Source organism: Chlorocebus sabaeus, chromosome 8 (assembly GCF_047675955.1).
Source record: "Chlorocebus sabaeus isolate Y175 chromosome 8, mChlSab1.0.hap1, whole genome shotgun sequence".
NCBI classification, from domain to species: Eukaryota; Metazoa; Chordata; class Mammalia; order Primates; family Cercopithecidae; genus Chlorocebus; species Chlorocebus sabaeus.
The window spans coordinates 121,440,665-121,460,574 of record NC_132911.1 but is presented as its reverse complement, the minus strand read 5'-3'; the positions used below and the strand labels follow the sequence as shown (position 1 = coordinate 121,460,574).

General features: G+C 41.2%; 1 long non-coding RNA gene across 4 annotated transcripts in view; it reads left to right on the top strand.

Moving 5' to 3' along the window:
* LOC119624872 (uncharacterized) overlaps positions 1-19,910 on the top strand; it is a 592,746-nt gene that overhangs the window by 12,080 nt on the left and 560,756 nt on the right. For all 4 annotated transcript variants that reach the window (XR_005240998.2, XR_012093745.1, XR_012093746.1 and 1 more), the window contains exon 2: positions 2,133-2,242. This is a non-coding gene — a long non-coding RNA (uncharacterized lncRNA). The remainder of the gene's footprint in view (positions 1-2,132; positions 2,243-19,910) is intronic.

The following is a 19,910-nucleotide window of genomic DNA, read 5'->3' as shown; positions in this document are numbered from 1 at the left end:
TGCTCTTTGTATATTTTGATAATGTTTTGAAATGTCACGTGTGTCTGTGTGTGTGAGTGTGAAAGAGGGAGAGAGCTAATGATATCTATATATCTCTATATGAATTGTATTAGTTTGCTCAGGTTGCCATAAGAAAATTCCATAGAATGGGCATTTTATTTTATTTATTTTATTTTTTTAAGATGGAGTCTCACTCTGTTGTCCAGGCTGGAGTGCAGCGGCACCATCTCGGCTCACTGCAACCTTTGCCTCCTGGGTTCAAGCGATTCTCCCTCCACAGTAACTGGGATTACAGGTGCCTGCCACCATGCCCAGCTAATTTTTGTATTTTTCAGTAGAGACGGGGTTTCACCATGTTGGTCAGACTAGTCTGGAACTCCTGACTTCAAGTGATCCGCCCACTTGGCTTCCCAAAGTGCTGGGATTACAGGCGTGAGCCACTGCGCCTGGTCTGAGTGTTTTAAACATCAGGCATTGATCTTCTCACAGTTCTGGAGGCTAGCAGTCCAAGATCAATGTGTCAGCAAGTTCGGTTTCTCCTGGAGTCTCTCTTGTTGTCATATAAATGGTCCCCTTCTCACTGTGACCACTGCTTTTCCCTCTGTGAACTGGTGCCTTAATGTCTCCCTCTGTGTCTAATTTCCCCTTCTTATAAGGACACCAACCACTCAAATGGGATTCGGGCCTACACGAAGGACATTATTTTAACTTAATTACCTTTTTAAAGGCCTTATCTCCAAATATAGTCACATAACCAGGTATTGGGACTTCAACATATGAAATTGGGGAAAAACATAATTCAACCCACGACACCAAAATAGATTTGTACACATATATGTGCATACATACAGATATAACTTTTTAAATGTATCTATAGTTCCACATAATTATTTACATTTTTATTTAGTTAAGACAGGTATCAGGAGTTGAGTTTCCTAGACACAGACACTGAAGCGGAGATGTCTGTTTGTTTGCTTGTTTTGTTTTGTTTTGAGACAGGGACTCACTCTGTCACGCAGGCTGGAGTGCAGTGGCACAATCATGGCTCACTGCAGCCTTGACTTTCCAGGCTCAGGTGATTTTCCCATCTCAGCCTCCCAAATAGCAGAGATTACAGGTGCACATCACCATGCCTGGCTAATTTTCTGTATTTTTTTGTAGACATTACGTTTTGCCATGTTGCCCAGGCTGGTCTCAAACTCCTGGGCTCAAGTGATCTGCCTGCCAAGAGATTTATTAGTTTTTCCTGAAAACTGTATGCGAAATAAGGGAATTAGGATTCAGTTTCAAGTAAACTGTAAGTAAAATGAGAGAATTAGGATGCAAGAGGGGAAGAAGCAAGGATGTGGGTTTGGATTAGGTCTAGCCTCAGCTTCACGAGGCTAGGGAGAAGAGCTCACAGAGACTTCCAGCTCAGGAGGCATAAGCTGCCAAAGGACAGACCTCCAGAGAGTGTTTTGTGGCAGTACCTGCAGAAACTGGCATATCACACTCCTAAGAGAAGAAAAAGACCCTCAGTACTTGAACCAGGCATCTGCAGCATCTACAGTATCACTTTGTGCATTATTCTTGCTGAGACTTAGTTCATAGGTGGAAGAATAGTCTCCAATGTTTGATCATATTTTCTTCCAGTGTTTTTATGGTTAAAAAATCTACTTGAAATATTTTTCTATATGGTGTGAGGTAGAGATATAATACAATATTTTCCCAATGGCTAATGAGTTTCCTCAACACCAATCACTGAAACAGAGTACTGGGGCCTAATAGGGCCAGATTAAACAGGAAATTTCTGCTTAGTGCCAAGCTGGGTGTAGAAGCTGAGAACATGCGCTTTTGGCAAAAGCCTTTATTCCCAGCTTTCTGAATAGTTCTGCTTGGTCTGAGACCAAATTTTCAACACAATTCTACTCGCTTAAGGAGCAAGTAATAGGGAGAGAAATGATGAAACTTGGCAGTAAGAAAGAGAACTTATACCCAACACTGACATTCAGCTCTGCCAATGAGGCCCTACCATCATTATGAGAAGGTTTGTTCTTAGGGACAGTGCCTGGTCCCTGACCCCTAAGAATCGAGACTCTAAAAAGATAGAAGTCGTTTTTGCCCCATGTGCTCAAAACTTCTCTTCTTTTCAGGAGCACTGGAAATTCCTGGCTCGAGTATTTCCAAATGGACTTCCAAGTCCTCTTCCTCCTGGAGATGTTTTTGCCCCCATGGTTTTCATGATTGCGTTTTCTTCTGTAAGGTAAGCACTTCTGCCTTGGCACACAGTGTGTTTTCCTCCCTGGTGAGTACTGAAAAAAACACATTCTTCCATCTTTTCTGTAATGTCCAACTCCTCTGGCAAGTGACTGCTCTTCCAATCTTGGCAAAACCCTGATGAGTCCTTAGTTGGCCTCTTACTCCTTTTATAGTAGAAAAAAGTTGTTCTATTATCTGTCCTAACTTCTAATAAAAATCTTGGCATTTATTCTCTAGTTCACTTTTCTTATCATTTTGGAGCACTCCCTTCACCTCCCAGTAAACGTCCCCTTCTTCTTGGGTAAAGTACCTGATGTGTATATTTTTATAATTCTAGTGGCTTTTTCTTATCTCTGATTACTTCATTTTGAATTAGCTCAGTCTGGCTGGGGGCACTCACACACATGATTGCCTTAGTGGTATAGTGACCTTGCTGGAAAGGTCTCCTAGTATTGCTGATGAACTATCTGAAAAATGCTGACTTTAGCCTGGTGTGTGATCCATGTCAGGGATGGGAATGGGATGCATCCCTGTCTTCAGATCTGTAATTTGATTGCTCACTCGAGTCTCTCAGAAGCTAATGTAACAGGAAATGTGGTCTCCCAACTATAGCAAAGAAGGAAGTAGGGTGACTTTCCACAGTACATTATAGCATATGGTCATTAAGTAGGACAATGATCAGGGAAGCCAGTGAATTTTCAAATAGATGCAGTGATTCCTTTGAACCAGCCTGCATATGACTTTGTCAAAGTCATAGTCAATGCAAAAGACATGGTCAATGATCATCAGGTCCAACTTTGAACCCTGAATGTGGTGGTGCACACACTGGGTGGCAGTCACTCCTCCTGAAGCTGCCTGTAATGCTGCTCCAATAGGTTAGGCATGCTCAAAAGGTGAGACCAGTAGAGCCTATTTGATCCAGCCTCTAACCGATTAAACCTCTCTTACTCCCTCATTCATTCATCTTTATATAACAGGAGCAGGCTTACCCCAGTTCAAAATTTTGAAGAAGATATTTAATTTTCTTTGTGTCCATCACCTTCTTTTCAGTTGAGCACTCTGCTTCTCCCCCTCCATCCTCAGAGGCTGTCATATTTGCTCTCACCCTTCCTAGATTATTCTCCTCAACATCCTACCTTCATGTTATTGCTTTACTCAACTCATGCTGTTTCTTCAAAACATACTCCTCCATGGTTCTATTCCCACAGAGTCAGAGATGAGTGACTGACTGGATGATCTGGTTCACCACTCATCTGAGGTATCATGATATGGCAGAGTTAACTCAGCAGTGAGTTACCAATATGGGACAGAGTGCAGGTACTGGAGCAAGTTAAGGGAACTGATGAAGAATATAAAAGTGGTTGCCTACTTTCAAAGTAAAATTTTCAAAAAGTTAAAAAAAGACTTTTATACAAAATATAATGAATTCATGTCAAAATGTATTCAGTTTATCAATGAGGGAACCAAAATATGGTAAAGCGAATTCAAAGAAAAATAAAGGAACTACATATTGACAGACAGTAAAAAAAGAATGTTAGATGAACTTTGTCAATCAGAGATAGACTTCTAAATAAGATACAAAGCTGCATAATATCCTATAGGGTGATATAACTGTAACCTTAGGGGCTTTCTTTATTACTGGACATAAATCATTTGCATGTGTACTGGATACAAATGTACAGGTTAACTTTGAACAGTGTCTGAGTTCTAATCAATAGAAAGGAAAAGGTCAAACAGAGGTATATTCCTCTAGGTAGTTCAATAATCTTTGTGTGGACCTGGAAAACGATGTGACAGTATGACAAAAAAAAAAAAAAAAAAAAAAAGACATGCAGTCCTCTTTCTTCTTTCCAAGTTTTGAACTCTCTCTCTCCCTCTCTCTCTTTCTTTCTCTCTCTCTCTCCCTTTCTCCCTCCCTTCCCTCCCTCCCTCCATAACAACTTCTAAAGCGGTGACTCTGCAGCTTGGTAGTGCACTGGCACTGGTACCTAGATACTGCCCCCAGAGATTCTGCTTCAGGTGGTTTGAGTATAACCTGACATCAGAGTTTTACAAATCCAGTCCTGATAATGACCTTTCTCTTCTCTTAGGGGAGACTTTCTGTAAAATGACAGAGAGGTTTGTTTTACCCCATGTGGAAAGAATCCTGTGGTGTCTTTCTGGATTCCTCAGTTTTCATATACGCAGATTTTCCTTGATCTCATGCTTCTTCATGATAAAGGCAGGACAGTGAAACATCTCCTTACCTGGCTGGCTAAAGTAGCAGGACTCCAAACCAGTGTAGAATCTGCAGTCCCTCCCTGCCAGTAATCTTGTAGCCTATGAGGATGGGGTAGCCAGTTTGAGAAGGGTGCATGGAGGCACAAGCCTCCGTAACCAGGGGCTATCTGGTACATGCAGGGAGGAGCCTTTCAAGTGCCAGCCTTCCTAGGTGTACCACCGGTGCAGAGAACTTGGCCATGACACCATTTACTTCCTTTAGCAAGAGCCACTGCTTACTCTCTTCTTGGAAAACGTTCAAAGTGTTGAGACTGCCTTGACGTGTTCATCCTGTCATTTCTCAGCTAAGGATGTTATTTTCACCTCCCCACTGTATTTCCCCCCCTTTCCATTCTATTCCTCAATCCCATATTAGGTGTCAGGCTCAGTTTTCTTCAAGGTCTTTATCCTCTGGCCTAACTTCTAGTGCTTGTAGTGACTTTTCAGATGGAATGAGAGGAAAGCTTAAGAAAAGGGAAAGAGAGGCTGTAGAAATGCAGGGCATGCATCCAAGAGAGGAGCCTTGGGAAGGTAGCCTCTGCTTCCTCTGTTTGTCCCACATGCACTACAACTGTTTCCTCCAAAGCCTGCACTTTGGAGGTGGAAGCGTCTATAGACTCCCCTTCAATAGAGCAGCCCTGCACTTGATTTTATACCTTGGGCCCTATGGAAGGTTTTATTTGCAAGAAAACAACTCACTTCCCAAAAAGGTTAGAAAGTCCTGAAGGTACCCCAAAATGGGGGCTCTTTTTTCCGCATTTTAATGCACCTGCCAAACGTTCTTTCTCTGAAGTGTTTTCTTAGTCTGTTGGGCTGTGATAAGCTCCCTCTCACAATCAGCTGTTTTCAAGGCTGAACAGTGGACTTGCTTTTGGAAATATTAGGTCAGAAAAGAGGAAGGGTCCAGGCACTGAAATAACTGGTCTGTCTTCCCAGGATCCAGAGATCCAGTGTTTGACCAAGTCCTTCTCAGAGAGCAGGGCCTGGGAGCAGCACGGCTACGCAGGAGTGCCTCCATCTGGCAAGGGGAGAATGAAGAAAGTACAGAGCCTCGTTACTGAGACAGCTTGTCAGACCCCATGTTGGTTTCCAAAAAGAAGTCTTAGCTGGGCTGAGACCCTGCCTAACCTCCCTGGTCCAGGGTCATGCTCATGACCTTTGCAGCCACCTGTTGACACTGAACTTCTCTCTCCAGAAGTAAGAGTTCATTTGCTTCACTGGCATGTGTTTTGAGCGTCCTCTATTACAGACTGTTAGGAACTTATATGTTTTAGAGTCGGGAGTCTCAGTGTGTCACCCAGGCTGGAGTGCAGTGACACGTTCATAGCTCACTGCAGCTTCAAGCTCCTGGGCTCAAGTAATCCTCCCTTGATCCTACCTCAGCCTCCCAAGTAGCTGAAACTACAGGAGTGGACCACCATACTTGACTAAAGTGATCCTCCCACCACAGCCTTCTAAGTAGCTGAAACTACAGGTGTGTACCACCATGCCCAACTAAACTTTGAAGCACATTCTAGCCCTTTTGCTGGCCTCCCAGAAATCTTAACTCCGTCACTGCCCCCCCATGCTCCAACAACACGGCACCATCCACTCATGGAGCAGCTTCTGAGGTCTTAACAAAATTCAAAGGCACTTAAAAAAAAAATTAAGGGCCAGGGTCTTGCTCTGTTGCCCAGGCTGGAGTGCATTGGAATGATCTTAGCTCATTGCAACTTAGCATTCCTGGGCTCAAACAATCTCCCTGTCTCAGCCTTCTAAGTAGCTAGGACTGCAAGTACACACCACCACACTGGGCTAATAATTTTTTTTTTCTTTTTTAGAGATGGGGTCTTGCTATGTTGCCCAGGCTGGTCTCAAATTCCTGAAAGGGGACTTTTACAGTAACACCTATGACCGGAGAAGCAGGAGATAAAGAACTGAACATTATGTAGCCTCAGCATTTGTGCCAACCATGGTTCTAAGTACTCTCGGGACAACCCTCTTCAGTAGACACTGTCGTCCTCATCTAACAGATAGTGAAACTGAGGCTCAGAGAGGTTAATTAAATTGCGCAATATTGCAAGGTCAATAAATTACAGAGCAGGAATCAAACCCAGGCAGGCTGGCTCCAGAAGCACTATGTCACACCACCCCTAATGAATATTCACAATAGAAGGGCTAAAATACAAGTCTAGGAAAATGTGTGTTTGGGTGTGTTTCTGACACTTAAGAGAAAGCATTGAAAACAATGGGAAAGGTTCAGGTTAACAGTAATTCTCAAATTAACAGGGATATTACCTGTTGTACAAAGACCATATAAGGACTACAGTAAGTACTGAACTAAATTGACGTTGTGAAATTTTTTACCAAACACAAATTATTACAGCTTCCCTTTGGGCATTAGGCCAACCTAAAGGAAATGTTAAACATTAAAAGAGACCCCTGTCTCAGCCACAGGAAAATGGCTATGCATCTCTTAAGAAGGTGATAAATACCCAGTATGTGTTATTGTCATTTCTATGTCCAATTTTGCTCAGAAGGTAGCAGTCTTTGCCAAAATTTTCCGAGACATGCATGCAAGCATAGAATTATTTCCTATAAGTACTGCACATCTTTCATATTATGCTGGTCGTATGGGCCTTCCTTTCCAGGTTGTGGTATTGAAATGCTTTCTGGAATGAAAGCTTTTGCCACCTGTAGCTTTGGCTGTCTCAAGCCTCCTCTGGATACAAGTTTTCATTGTGATTTCTGTGGTGGGGTCCAGGATGGACATACATGCTGGGTGTCCAGGTCACCCATGATTGATGGCCATAGCTGCCTGTCTAATTGGTGTATAGGTCCTTTCTGCCTCCCTGCCACGCTGAGCTATAGCTGGGATTTTGTTGAATGCCCCTCTTATCTCTGTGTTGGTGGAAAGTGCAATTTCCAGCATGTGGAGCTGCAAGCTCCGGTTCAGCCAGGCTATGTACCGGCGAAGTAATTGGAGCCGGAGCCTCTGTTGGACTCACACTGCCAGCCTGACCGGGAGGTTAAAAGACACAACTGCTAATAGGCACTGAAAGCAGTGGTGTCTCCCTGGAGGCACGAAGAAGCTCACACAGAAAATCGATATGGCAGAGATTACCCTGCTTCTACCATTGTCCCTTTTCACCAAGACTAGATAATGGAAGGGATGTCCCCAGAGTACACTATGAATTTTACATGGAGAATTGGAGGTGAGACCAGAGGAGGCAATAACTGCTCGTTCAAAGGACCTTCTGCTGTGGACTTTTGATTTTAGGACACCGACCAGCCTGTTTTTCTAGACAGGAGATTTTCTCTTAAAAAAGAAAAACAAAGCAAAAAACAAATCCTATATGGAAATTCAGAAATTCCTATATGGAAAAACAGAGTGGAGCAAGTGTGGTAGAAGCCATTGGTCCCTTGCTCCAGGTTATGTGGCCCAGCTGAGGTGTGAGTGCTTCTCTACCCACCAGTTTTCTTCTGCAGCCTCTACACAGGCTCTCGACTGGTCTTCAAGGTAGCATGGCATTGAGGGGTTTCTTACACCCTCAACTAATGAGGTTCCAGTCACAGTGGGAAAACAGCTTCTTATCCCTCAGTGGGAAACATGTGGGATACATGGATGGTTGGAGAGTTTCCAACAGATCATGTCCCTGTGGTCTTCAGAGATAATCTATTCATGAATATACCCTTGGTGGCTCTTTCTTTCGTTTTCTCTATCCTCACCTATGCTTCCTGAGGTCACTTTCTTTTTTAAAAACAGAATATTTAATTAGATCCCATTTGTCAATTTTGGCTTTTGCTGCCATTGCTTTTAGTGTTTTAGACATGAAGTCCTTGCCCATGCCTATGTCCTGAATGGTACTACCTAGGTTTTCTTCTAGGGTTTTTATGGTATTAGGTCTAACATTTAAGTCTCTAATCCACCTTGAATTAATTTTCGTATAAGGAGTAAGGAAAGGATCCAGTTTCAGCTTTCTACTTATGGCTAGCCAATTTTCCCAGCACCATTTATTAAATAGGGAATCCTTCCCCCATTTCTTGTTTCTCTCAGGTTTGTCAAAGATCAGATGGCGGTAGATGTGTGGTATTATTTCTGATGACTCTGTTCTGTTCCATTGGTCTATATCTCTGTTTTGGTACCAGTACCATGCTGTTTTGGTTACTGTAGCCTTGTAGTATAGTTTGAAGTCAGGTAGCGTGATGCCTCCAGCTTTGTTCTTTTGACTTAGGATTGTCTTGGCAATGCGGGCTCTTTTTTGGTTCCATATGAACTTTAAAGCAGTTTTTTCCAATTCTGTGAAGAAACTCATTTGTAGCTTGAATCTATAAATAACCTTGGGCAGTATGGCCATTTTCACGATATTGATTATTCCTATCCATGAGCATGGTATGTTCTTCCATTTGTTTGTGTCCTCTTTTATTTCACTGAGCAGTGGTTTGTAGTTCTCTTTGAAGAGGTCCTTTACATCCCTTGTAAGTTGGATTCCTAGGTATTTTATTCTCTTTGAAGCAATTGTGAATGGAAGTTCATTCATGATTTGGTTCTCTGTTTGTCTGTTACTGGTGTATAAGAATGCTTGTGATGTAAATGACGAGTTGATGGGTGCTGACGAGTTGACTGGTGCAGCACACCAACATGGCACAAGTATACATATGTAACAAACCTGCACGTTATGCACATGTACCCTGTAACTTAAAGTATAATAATAAAAATAAATAAATAAATAAAAATAAAAAAAATAAAAAAAAATCTTGCTCTGTTGCCCAGGCTGGAGTGCAGTGACACAATATAGACTCACTAAAACTTGGATCTCAAGTGATTCTTCTGCCTCAGCCTCCCAAGTAGCCGGGATTATGGGTACCTGCCACAACACCCACCTAATTTTTGTATTTTTAGTGGAGATGGGGTTTCACCATGTTGGCCAGGCTGGTCTCAAACTCCTGACCGCAAGTGATCCACCTGCCTTGGCCTTCCAAAATGCTGGGATTACAGGCATGAGTCACTGTACCTAACCCCTGAGATCATCTTTCAATGTGTCTTATTCCTTGCCTCAAAGTCTGCATTTGTGGGAATCAAACCAAGATAGCAGAAGTGCTCCAGTGTAGGATGGGTGAGGGCCAGCACTAGACTATTTAGTTTTCCTTTTCCCCCCTCTCTGGCCCCATTTTCCTTGTATAATTGGTCCCTGAAACCCCTATGGAGCTCCAGGTATGTTATTCATAAGCCATTGATTCCCTTTTCAAAATGAAAATACCCGAGACTGAATTTATGCTCCTTTCCAAGTCCTGCTCCTTTCCTCATGTTCCTTACCTTTGACAATGGCCCCACCGTTCCTCCAGTTCCCCAGGGCATGAGTATGATCTTATACTTCTTATGTCCATCAGCTAAACACTGCCCCTTCCCACTGTCTCCCATATACAATTAGCTGCATGTCTTCCCAATTCTACCATCTAAATAGTTCCTGAGTACCTCCTCTCCTAACTACCTCCGCTATCATTGCCTGCTTCAGACTCCAACTGTCCAAGGGGAGGAGAGTGGCTGTATGAAGTCCTCTGTGGTAGATGCTGTTGGTGCCACACCCCAAACCCCTTTACAACTGCTACACCCATTCCTCCAGGTGCAGTGAGTGCCACAGTCAACAGCATCCACCTGCAGACTTCTGCAGAGCATTACCCTAGGCTGACGGGGTCTGCCTCACTCAGGGATACTGGGACCTGACATCTCCTACTCCCCAGAGGCATACAATAACTGACTGACACAGGGTGCAAGTGATGCTCCAGGTGACATAATTGTGTCATGAAATTTATACTCCAGAGCACCCTGTGGGTCAGGTCAAGAGCTGACTTTATCTGGGTCCACATCCTTGCCATGTTCCCCCCCCTTCTTTATTCTTCCCTCACTCCCTTAGCTGTTTCTTCTGGACAGCAGTCCCCTGTAAATCATGCATGCTGGAATCTCTGTCTCAGTTTTTGCTTCTAGGTATCCCAACCTAAGAATCTTCATGAACTTAGCTGTAGGAATCCTTTAGGGAAGCTGTAGGAATCCTGGCCCCTAGGATCAGACACTCCGGCAATTTTTCCAGGCAATGCCATCCATCATCTGCTTCAAACCTTCTTTGGGCCAAGTTTCCCATATATCCTTTTGCTGCCTCTTTCCTGAATTTTTTCTTTCTCCTGGACTTCTTTGGATCAAAGCCCTGTTGGACCATAACATTTTGTTGCTAAATATTTTAAGAATTTTTGGATCTATTTTCAAAGGAAATATGGGTCTATAGTTTTTTTTTTTTCTTGAAATGTCTTTGTCTGGCTTTATCAGAATAATGTGGCCTCATAGAAAGAGTTGGTAAGCAACGTAGAGTTGGTTTAAATTCTTCTTTAAATATTTGGTAGAATTCACCAGTAAATCAATTTGGGCCTAGATTTTCCTATCTTTTCTTTTTTTCTTCTTTCCTCCTCCTCTTTAACTGCCCACACTTCATAGGCAAGTCCTGCCCATCCTCCACTCTGTCTAGCTTAGGCCTGGGACATAACAATTTTTAGCCTCTGGATTCCAATTAATGTTGCTTGTTCGTCTCCTAGAGAGACATAGAGATACCCTCTTCTACACCCCCGGGGCTCCTTTCATGGATTGTACCCAAATCCTTATGTGGTGGCAAGCTGTCTGTAAGGTAAACTGTGTTATGCTTGTAGAACTTTCTTCTCCAGATCCCCACTCACAGTGCTGTCCTGAGACTTTCTGCAGCAGGTGTGGAGGTGACTGATGCTATCATACCTAAGCTGCACTCAACAGCTGTGGGCACTCTGTGTGCAACCATAGCTGACACAGGTTCGAAATCTCGGCCCAGGAAACCCAGGCTACCAGCACCCCTGCTTGGTGAGGAAACTCACCAGACATCACATCACCCTATCCCTCTCTAGTATCAAGAAATATTCAAATCTACTTCCCAGCTTGTATATTCCTTCTTGGTCTTGATGGAGAAGGCAGAGAGATAGTGATGGCTTTGCTCTATTTGAGGACTAGACATACTTTTAGGCAGAGATGACAAACATTTGGATACCTCTTCTGTGTGAGATGGCCCAAAATGGCAACCATAAGCCCTGGAGGAAGGAACAATCAGATACGGGGAAATGTGACTTCTGCTTCCTCTCCTCTGGCTTTGCATGAAAAGACATGGTCTCCTCATGTTGTTTTCTCCCAAGAAAGGGCATGGTTGCCTCTCTAGCATCCTCTGGCACAATTGCAGATCGGCGTCTTGAAGGCCTGGGGCATGGAACTGAAATACATCATAGAGGACAACTTATACATGCCACAAGATTTTTTATTTGGCATCCCTTGATGAGCCTTATTCCTGGCCTGCTCCCATGGAGCCCAGAGTAGGTTCCCACCACACAGGGAGGAATTTAGATATCACCCGTCCTTGGAGTAGAAACCAAACTGGTTCTCGGTGCCAGAGTGGGGCAGGAGCTTCTCCTTTGCCTTGGCCTAGGACCTCTAACTGCTGGAATGTAGCTATTTCCTTTCCAGGGTGAAAAATGCCTGGGATGATCTACAGTCCATTCCCTTCTGAAGAAATTCCACCTTCTCTCGTAGCAGTATGATCTAGCCCTATAGTCAGACAAGATATCTCACAGCCATCTAACACTGGCACAATTCTCAATGTCTGAATTAGTTAGTTTTGTGCAGTGTTACCCATGGTCATCTTTCTAGATAAATGTAAAGGCCTCTGCTTAGTGCCAAGATCATAATTCCCAATAATTCCCAAACTGTAGCCATTACCATTGATTGTCATTGTGATGATGATGATGATGACGATGGTAACTGCTATACCACATCCTAGGTTTTAGCCATTATGTACCTGCCTTTGCCATTTGTATCTTTTTTCCCTGCTATGCATCTACCCTTTTAAATTCCAGAATGCTGCAAGGCCTGTTATGGCTATGTTACAATGCTCTGGGACTTATTTTCCACATTTATAGAGAGTGTTAGAATATATACATTTTAAAGTCCCCTGCTATGTTAGCATTCTGTATTTCCAAGATTAATTTGCATGCACCTTAAATTTTTACCTATTTAAAGAGGAAAATTTTCCATTCACCTTGGTGACTGGGAGTCCTGTTATTTCCTTGATTGATATAATAGACTCTGCAGATACACTGCAAGTATATAAGCATCAAGCAAATATATATTTCTAATGAATTATTTACATTGTGTGTAAGCTTTAGTGCGAGTGGTTTTGTTGAAATTGAATTACAAGTCAAAAATCAGTGCTAGACAAAGAGGAAAATCTTTCTCCACTTCCAGTTGGTTGGAGAAAAATATTAGTGGGGGAAAGTAGAGGCTTTAAGGACTTTTGCCTGAAGGGAGAAGAGGAGGCGTGAAGGCATTTTGGCAGAGAGAGAAAGAAAATAATCTATTCATAGTGTGTGGAATAAAAGAAAAATTAAAATGGAGAGAAAGAAGTGGAGATTTTGTTTACTTGACTTGGGTGGGCTCTATGTAGGCTCTGTGCAAAACAAAGCAAAAGACTAGGGCTCTCTCTGTTCCACTTATAGGCCAGGTGGAGCCTGTGTTGATGCCCAAGAGTACTTCATTAAGGATGTGGACAAGAAACGTTATGAAAATAACAATATCAATGAGACATACGTATAGCCAATATTTATAGAGTGCTTACTATATGCCAGGTCTTGAATAGAGTGCTTTATACGTATGACCTTGTTTAATCATCCCAACATGTGGATATAAAAGGTAACAGCAACACCTCCCCTTTACACACAAAGACACTGAAGTTTACAGCTGTCAACAATTTGCCCAAGGTCACGTAACTATTAAATGTTAGAGCTGGGATTCAAATTAAGATTTGTCTAACTTCAAAGTGCTCTACTAATTCCAATGCACTAAAATTCTTTGATTTTCATTTTAGTTCAATTCATTGATTCTGATGTACTACATTGATTCTGATGCACTAAAATAAATACTTAAATAAATAAATAATCTGAATGTCCAGAAACAAACTAAGCTATAAGGATACATTGCATTAGCTGAGCTCTTTGGTTGAGGTGAGCTTAGCACATAAGCTTGAAATGTTCCCTCTTCAGAACGTAGGCCATTTATACCCTCTAGACTTCCTAGGGAACCAAACCATTTTCTTAGAAGTTGACTGCATTTGCTTTCCTGTCACTGGCAGCTAAACCTTTGGAGTCACATAAATATAAAGAAATGTTATGACCCAGTGTGGTGACTCATACCTGTAATTCCAGCACTTTGGGAGACCAAGGCAGGAGGATCGCTTGAGCCCAGAAGCTTGAGGTTTTAGTGAGCTATGATCACACCACTGTACCCCAGCCTGGATGATAGAGAAGGACCCTATTTTGTTTAAAAAAAGAAAAATTGACATGTGATTTTCAGAAGAAGAAAGGTTGTCTTTTGGTATTTCCTCCCTCTCTCCTTTCTTTCTTCCTTGCCAATCTAAATAAAATCTGCCATTTGCCTCTCATGTTCCCCAGAGTCTTGCCTTTTGGAAGAAAAAGATGCCTGTCAAGTTTTACCTCAAAAGATATTAGAAGGCAAGTTTCAAGTCACCAAACTTGATATCATTTCCTGTGAAATAATTGCCATTAATTGGGCATTTTTATGTGTTGAACATTGTACTTAGCATGTACATTACTTCACAACACCTTTGTAGGTAGATGCTGTTACTACCCCCAGTTTAAGTGCTGTTATTATTTCTAGTTTAAAAAAGAATACACTGAATTTTAGAGAGGACAAGTCACTTACCCAAGATCACAGAACTAGTAAGTGGTAGAAGGAGGACTGAGCCTAAGCCTCCTAATCCAAAGACAGTGTGCTTAATTATAACACTGTATTACATGTTACCAGTAGGAGAGCTAGTCCTGACAGACCCATAGGAGACATGGACAGTAGTCTACCATTGGATATCTATTCAATGTTTAATTTTTTGTTTAGTTCTCCTATGAATCCATCCAAAAGTATTTATCATGTACAAGTCATTTACCTTCACTTTAAACAAGCAGAGAAATCAACTGCTTGGAGTTTCACATCGTCTTAATATTGCATGATGTTTCTAAAAAGGATGGAACTGGCTGGACGGGGTGCTTCACACCTGTAATCACAGCACTTTGGGAGGCCAAGGTGGGTGGATCACCTGAGGTCAGGAGTTGCTGACCAGACTGACCAACATGGTGAAACCCCATCTCTGCTAAAAATACAAAATTAACCGGGTGTGGTGGCATGTGCCTGTAATCCCAGCTACGAGCTGAAGGAAGAGTTGAAAGTCTTATTTCTCCAAATAATTAAGGTAGTGTGTGGGCATAAGCAGGTACAGATTTAAGGGGCTGGGCACAGCATTAAAGGTAGGGTCAGAATGATGTGTCTCTTACTCTGATTCTTGGTACTTTCTTATAATGGGGACAGAAAACACGATATGATTCATTCAGTTTGCCCTACTTCCTTTCTGCGGTAGCAGGCCCAACAGATTTCCCTATACAAAAATTTGCTTCTAAGGACTCCTTCTGCTTGGAATATATCCAACAATATTCTGTATCTACTATGTGCCAGGCTTTGAATAATAGAGCCTCTATCCTGGTGCTCAGTACATGATAATTTCCAAATGTGTTATAATGCAGTCGTTTCAACACTGAATTCATCACGATCGTCTGCAAGTTTCATAGTCATTATTTTATTTTATTTTTTTGAGAATCTGCAGAACAAAGTGATTAGCAGATTCTGAAGCCCAACTACATGGGTTCAAATCCCAGCACTGCACGGCCTTAGTCAAGTTACTTTGCTTCTCTGGGTTTCAGTTTTCACATAATTAAGGATGATAATAACAGTCCCTAACACATCAGCTAAAAGGAGGATTTAGAAAGTTAATATTATATATAAAACACTTAGATGAAGGGTCTACCACATAGTAAGTGCTATAGATTATCAGCTGCAATTATTGTTAAAAGTACAAATCACAAAACTCCACTCAGCTGAATTGGATGCAAAGCTTTTAAGTTGGGACCCAAGATCCTGATCTTTTCGGTTTTCCATGTGATTCTGCCTCTGGGTCTGGTTTTAGACCCCTGATATAAAGTGTCCAGCAGAATACTCCAAATGGGAATCTGTGTCCTAGATCTCTTTCTCTTTTTAGCCAAATTGCTTTTTCTCCTTTATGTCCTATTGGAAATCTCACTTATTCCGAATATCTTTTTCTTGTCTGGATTCTATTGCGGCCCCCTCTTAAGATGTGATGATAATCAGGGACTACTACTCAGAAACTGCAACTGATTAAGTTTCTCGTGCATGTGATCCATCTTCCCCAGTTGTTTGTAGTTTGGTTGGCTCTGTGAGGTTTTAAATCCTCTAGTGTAGATCCACACCTCTAGTGTTGCACACAGTCAGAGCTCAGTAACTGTCAAGTATGGTAATGATCCAGACTCACAGTTGAGGCAGGCATATGGATTATATCTGCTGCAATTATTACAAGGGCCCCGTTCAGCTGATGGGAGTACATTTCTTGATATCTGCCATGATAAATAAGTAACTATTTTATTTTTATGAATCTTAAAAATATAAAACCCATGAGGAAAAATATCACATTGTGAATAAAATATGTATTTGGGTTTATTTGTCTGTTAAATATCGAGGACTCACTGTATATGTGGCGTTGACCACACAGCCTAAGAGTAACAGAATCAGGAGAAGTTTCTAGGCAAAGGAAGTTAAGTGTTTAAGCATGTCTGCAGATAACTGCATACCCAGTGACTCCAAGATGAACGACAATAACTTTGGAAGATACAAATTGGACTTCCTGGTCAACTACAATCCTCCTAAGGCTATCTATAGGTTGTACCTCTCCTGTTCCAACCATTGATTCCGAAGTTGGCTGCCATCCTGATTTGTCAAAGGAGTTGACAAAAGACCTGTGCTGGGCCAAGCAGAGACCCCTCCTGGGAGTTCCTGAATTGAAGCTGCAGTTGAGGATCACCTACATCAAGCTTGTCCAACCCGCAGCCCAGGACAGCTTTGAATGTGGCCTAACACAAATTTGTAAACTTTCTTAAAATATTATGAGATACTTTTGTGATATTTTTCTTTATTTTTAGCTCATCAGCTATCATTAGTGTTGGTGTATTTTATGTGTGGCCCAAAACAATTCTTCTTCCAATGTGGCCTAGAGAAGCCAAAAGATTGGAGATCTAGATCTTCTTTAGGCTATGCCAGCTTCATGTGTTTGGTAGCTTAGAGAATACATACAGTAGGCAGAGAGGTACATTGATGAGAGGCAGTAAAAGGGATGAGTTGCAGCAGCATCTGGGGCTCTGGTTTTAGTTCTAGTCTTACTCCAGGCCCATCCTCTCTGCAGTGTAGTATGTGAAATGACTGCTTTCTCTTTTTGCTTTTGTTAATATAGTTGGTTTCATTTGAATACTATAGAGTTGTGACTTGGTAGAATAAAATTAAGGTTAATGTCGAGACCCTCCAAAACTTTCTTCTATGAATATAGCTGTGTAAATACAGATGCTTCTCAACTTATGGAGGGGTTATATCCTGATAAACCCATTGTAAGTCGAAAGTGTTGTAAGCAGAAGATGTGTTTAATACACCTAACCCACCAAACATCTTGACTTAGCCTAGCCTAACTTAGCATTCTCAGGACACTTATATTAACATACATCTTGGCAAAATCATCTAACACAAAGCCTATTTTTAATAACATGTTGAACATCTTATGTAACTTATTGAATATTTTACTGGAAAGGAAAAACAGTGATTCTGTGGGTAGTCGAAGTATGGTTTCCCCTGAATGTGTCTCGCTTTTGCACCATCATAAAGCTGAAAAATAGTTAAGTGGAACTATCATAAATTGGGGACTGCCTTTCTTTTTTTTTGAGACAGAGTCTCGTTATCGTCTAGGCTGGAGTGCAGTGGCAGGATCTCGGCTCACTGCAAGCTCTGCCTCCCAGGTTCACACCATTCTCCTGCCTCAGCCTCCCGAGTAGCTGGGACTACAGGTGCCTGCCACCACGCCAGGCTAATTTTTTGTATTTTTAGTAGAGACGGGGTTTCACAGTGTTAGCCAGGATGGTCTTGATCTGCTGACCTCGTGATCCACCCTCCTCGGCCTCCCAAAGTGCTGGGATTACAGGCGTGAGCCACCGCACCCGGCCAAATCGGGGATTGTCTTTCTACATTTTTTTAGGTCTAAATTGTGTCACACTGTTAGCTCACAGCAAAGAAGAGGCCAACTAACATCCCAGACATTTTTCAAATAAATTGCTGTCAAGTAATATCGCTGCCTTTTTGCAATGAGCATTTAATTCTTTCAGCTAAATGCAAGAGTTTATCTTTATCTTTCTTAAATTCCATCTTCTTAGTTATGGCCCAGTATTCTCACTTATGAAAAGTTTGAACACTGATTTTTGTCATTTATCATATAATCTCTCCCTTCTGAGTTTGTGTCATCTACAAATTTGATATACATGTGTTTTATATTTTCATTCATGTCTACAAGTTATACATGTTTATAATGTTCAAAAAAATGAGTGTTTTTGATCTTGCAATTTCCCTTCTAAGGATATATCATTTCACATCTGCATAAAAAGACATGCTGAAGGATGTTCCTTGCAGAATGGTTATAGAGAAAAATGGGACTAACCACAATATACAGTAACATGTAAATAGATACATGTGATATACTTATATAATGAACTATATTACCGTAAATAAAAGAAATGAATTGGAATGCTAAATAAGAATACTGACTCTTAAAACACATTGATGACAAAAGCGATGTGCAGAGTGATATATACAATGCAATATGATATTATAGCAAAAATTTTATATGATAAAATGTTAAAAATGGTTGATTCTGAGTGGTACGAGCTTATGCCATTATTGTGTTATGCTTTTGATTATCTGTGGTTCTTAGCGTCTCATTGCACTAGCTAGGACTTGAAGTATGATGCTGAATGAAAGTGATATGAAGGGATTTTAAAACATTTTATTGTGGTAAGAACACAACAATTTTGAAGTATACAGTACAACATTGTTAACTATAAGCACAATGTTTTACAGGAGATCTTTAGAATTTATTCACCTTACATAACTGGAACTTTATACCTGCTGAGCAATTCCCCATTTCCCTTGTCTTGAAGACCCTGGAAACCAATATTCTATTTTCTCCTTCTATAAGTCTTACTATTTTAGGTACTTCATGTAAGTGGAATCACATAGTGTTTGTTGTTCCATGACTAGCCTATTTCACTTAACATAGTGCCCACAAGTTTCATCCGTATTGCACAAATGACCTTCTTTTTCTAAGGCTGAATAATATGTGTGAATATCATGTCACATTTTCTTTATCTGTTCATCTGTTTGATAAACAATGAGGTTGTTTTCACATCTTGGCTATTGTGAGTAATGTTGCAATGGACACGGGAGTGCAGATATCTCTTTGAAATCCTTATTTCAATTCCTTTTGACAAATATGCAGAAGCAGAAAAGATGAATGATCACATGATCGTTCTATTTTTAATTTTTTGAAGAGCTTCCATACTGTGTTCCATAATGGCTGCCCCATTTTACATTCCCACCAGCAGTGCACAGGGTTCCAATTGCCCCGCATCCTTGACAATACTTGTTCTCTTTTATTTTTATATAGTGGCCATCCTAACAAGTATGAGATAATATCTCATAGTGGTTTGATTTGCATTTCCCTGATGATTAGTGATGTTGAACATGCTTTAATATACCTATTGGTCATTGTATTTTTTAAAATTCCAAAATCTAATATTGGGCCCTCTAATAGCAGCATCCATCAACCTGCTTAATAAACTTATCAAGAAAGCAAATGAATTTGGTTTGATATGACAAGTTTTGCGGAGACTGGCTAGAATGCTCCCCGATGCCATTCTTCTTCTTGGGCATAGAGAAGGATTATGTTTTGCAACAATCCTTGCAGTTTAGTCTGGGCTACATGACTAGATGCTGGTCTGTGAAATGTGAACAGTGACAGAAGCCACTTTGAGACCTGGCCATCAAACTCCCTGCACAATCCTCCATGCTTTTTCCTCTCTTTCATGATGACTGTGGAGGCCAAGGGATGAAAAGAGTTACCATTCAGAAGACGGCTGTCCAGGACATCGGCTTCGCTGCATCAGAATATAATGTAAACAACTGCTAAACCTTGATTGCATTGAGTCACTGAGAACCAGGGAATTAGTTTTAATGGTTAGCGCTGCTTATTTTTCTGATGTACTGGCTCTTGTACAGAGATTTATTTATTGAGAGTAGTATTAAAATATTAAAGGAAAATAAAAACAGATAACTTTCTACTGTCTTAAATCAGCTTTTAACATGATTCCCTTTTCACTTTCTGTTATAATCTGCAGACACATTTTCAGAGAGCTTTAATTAATTT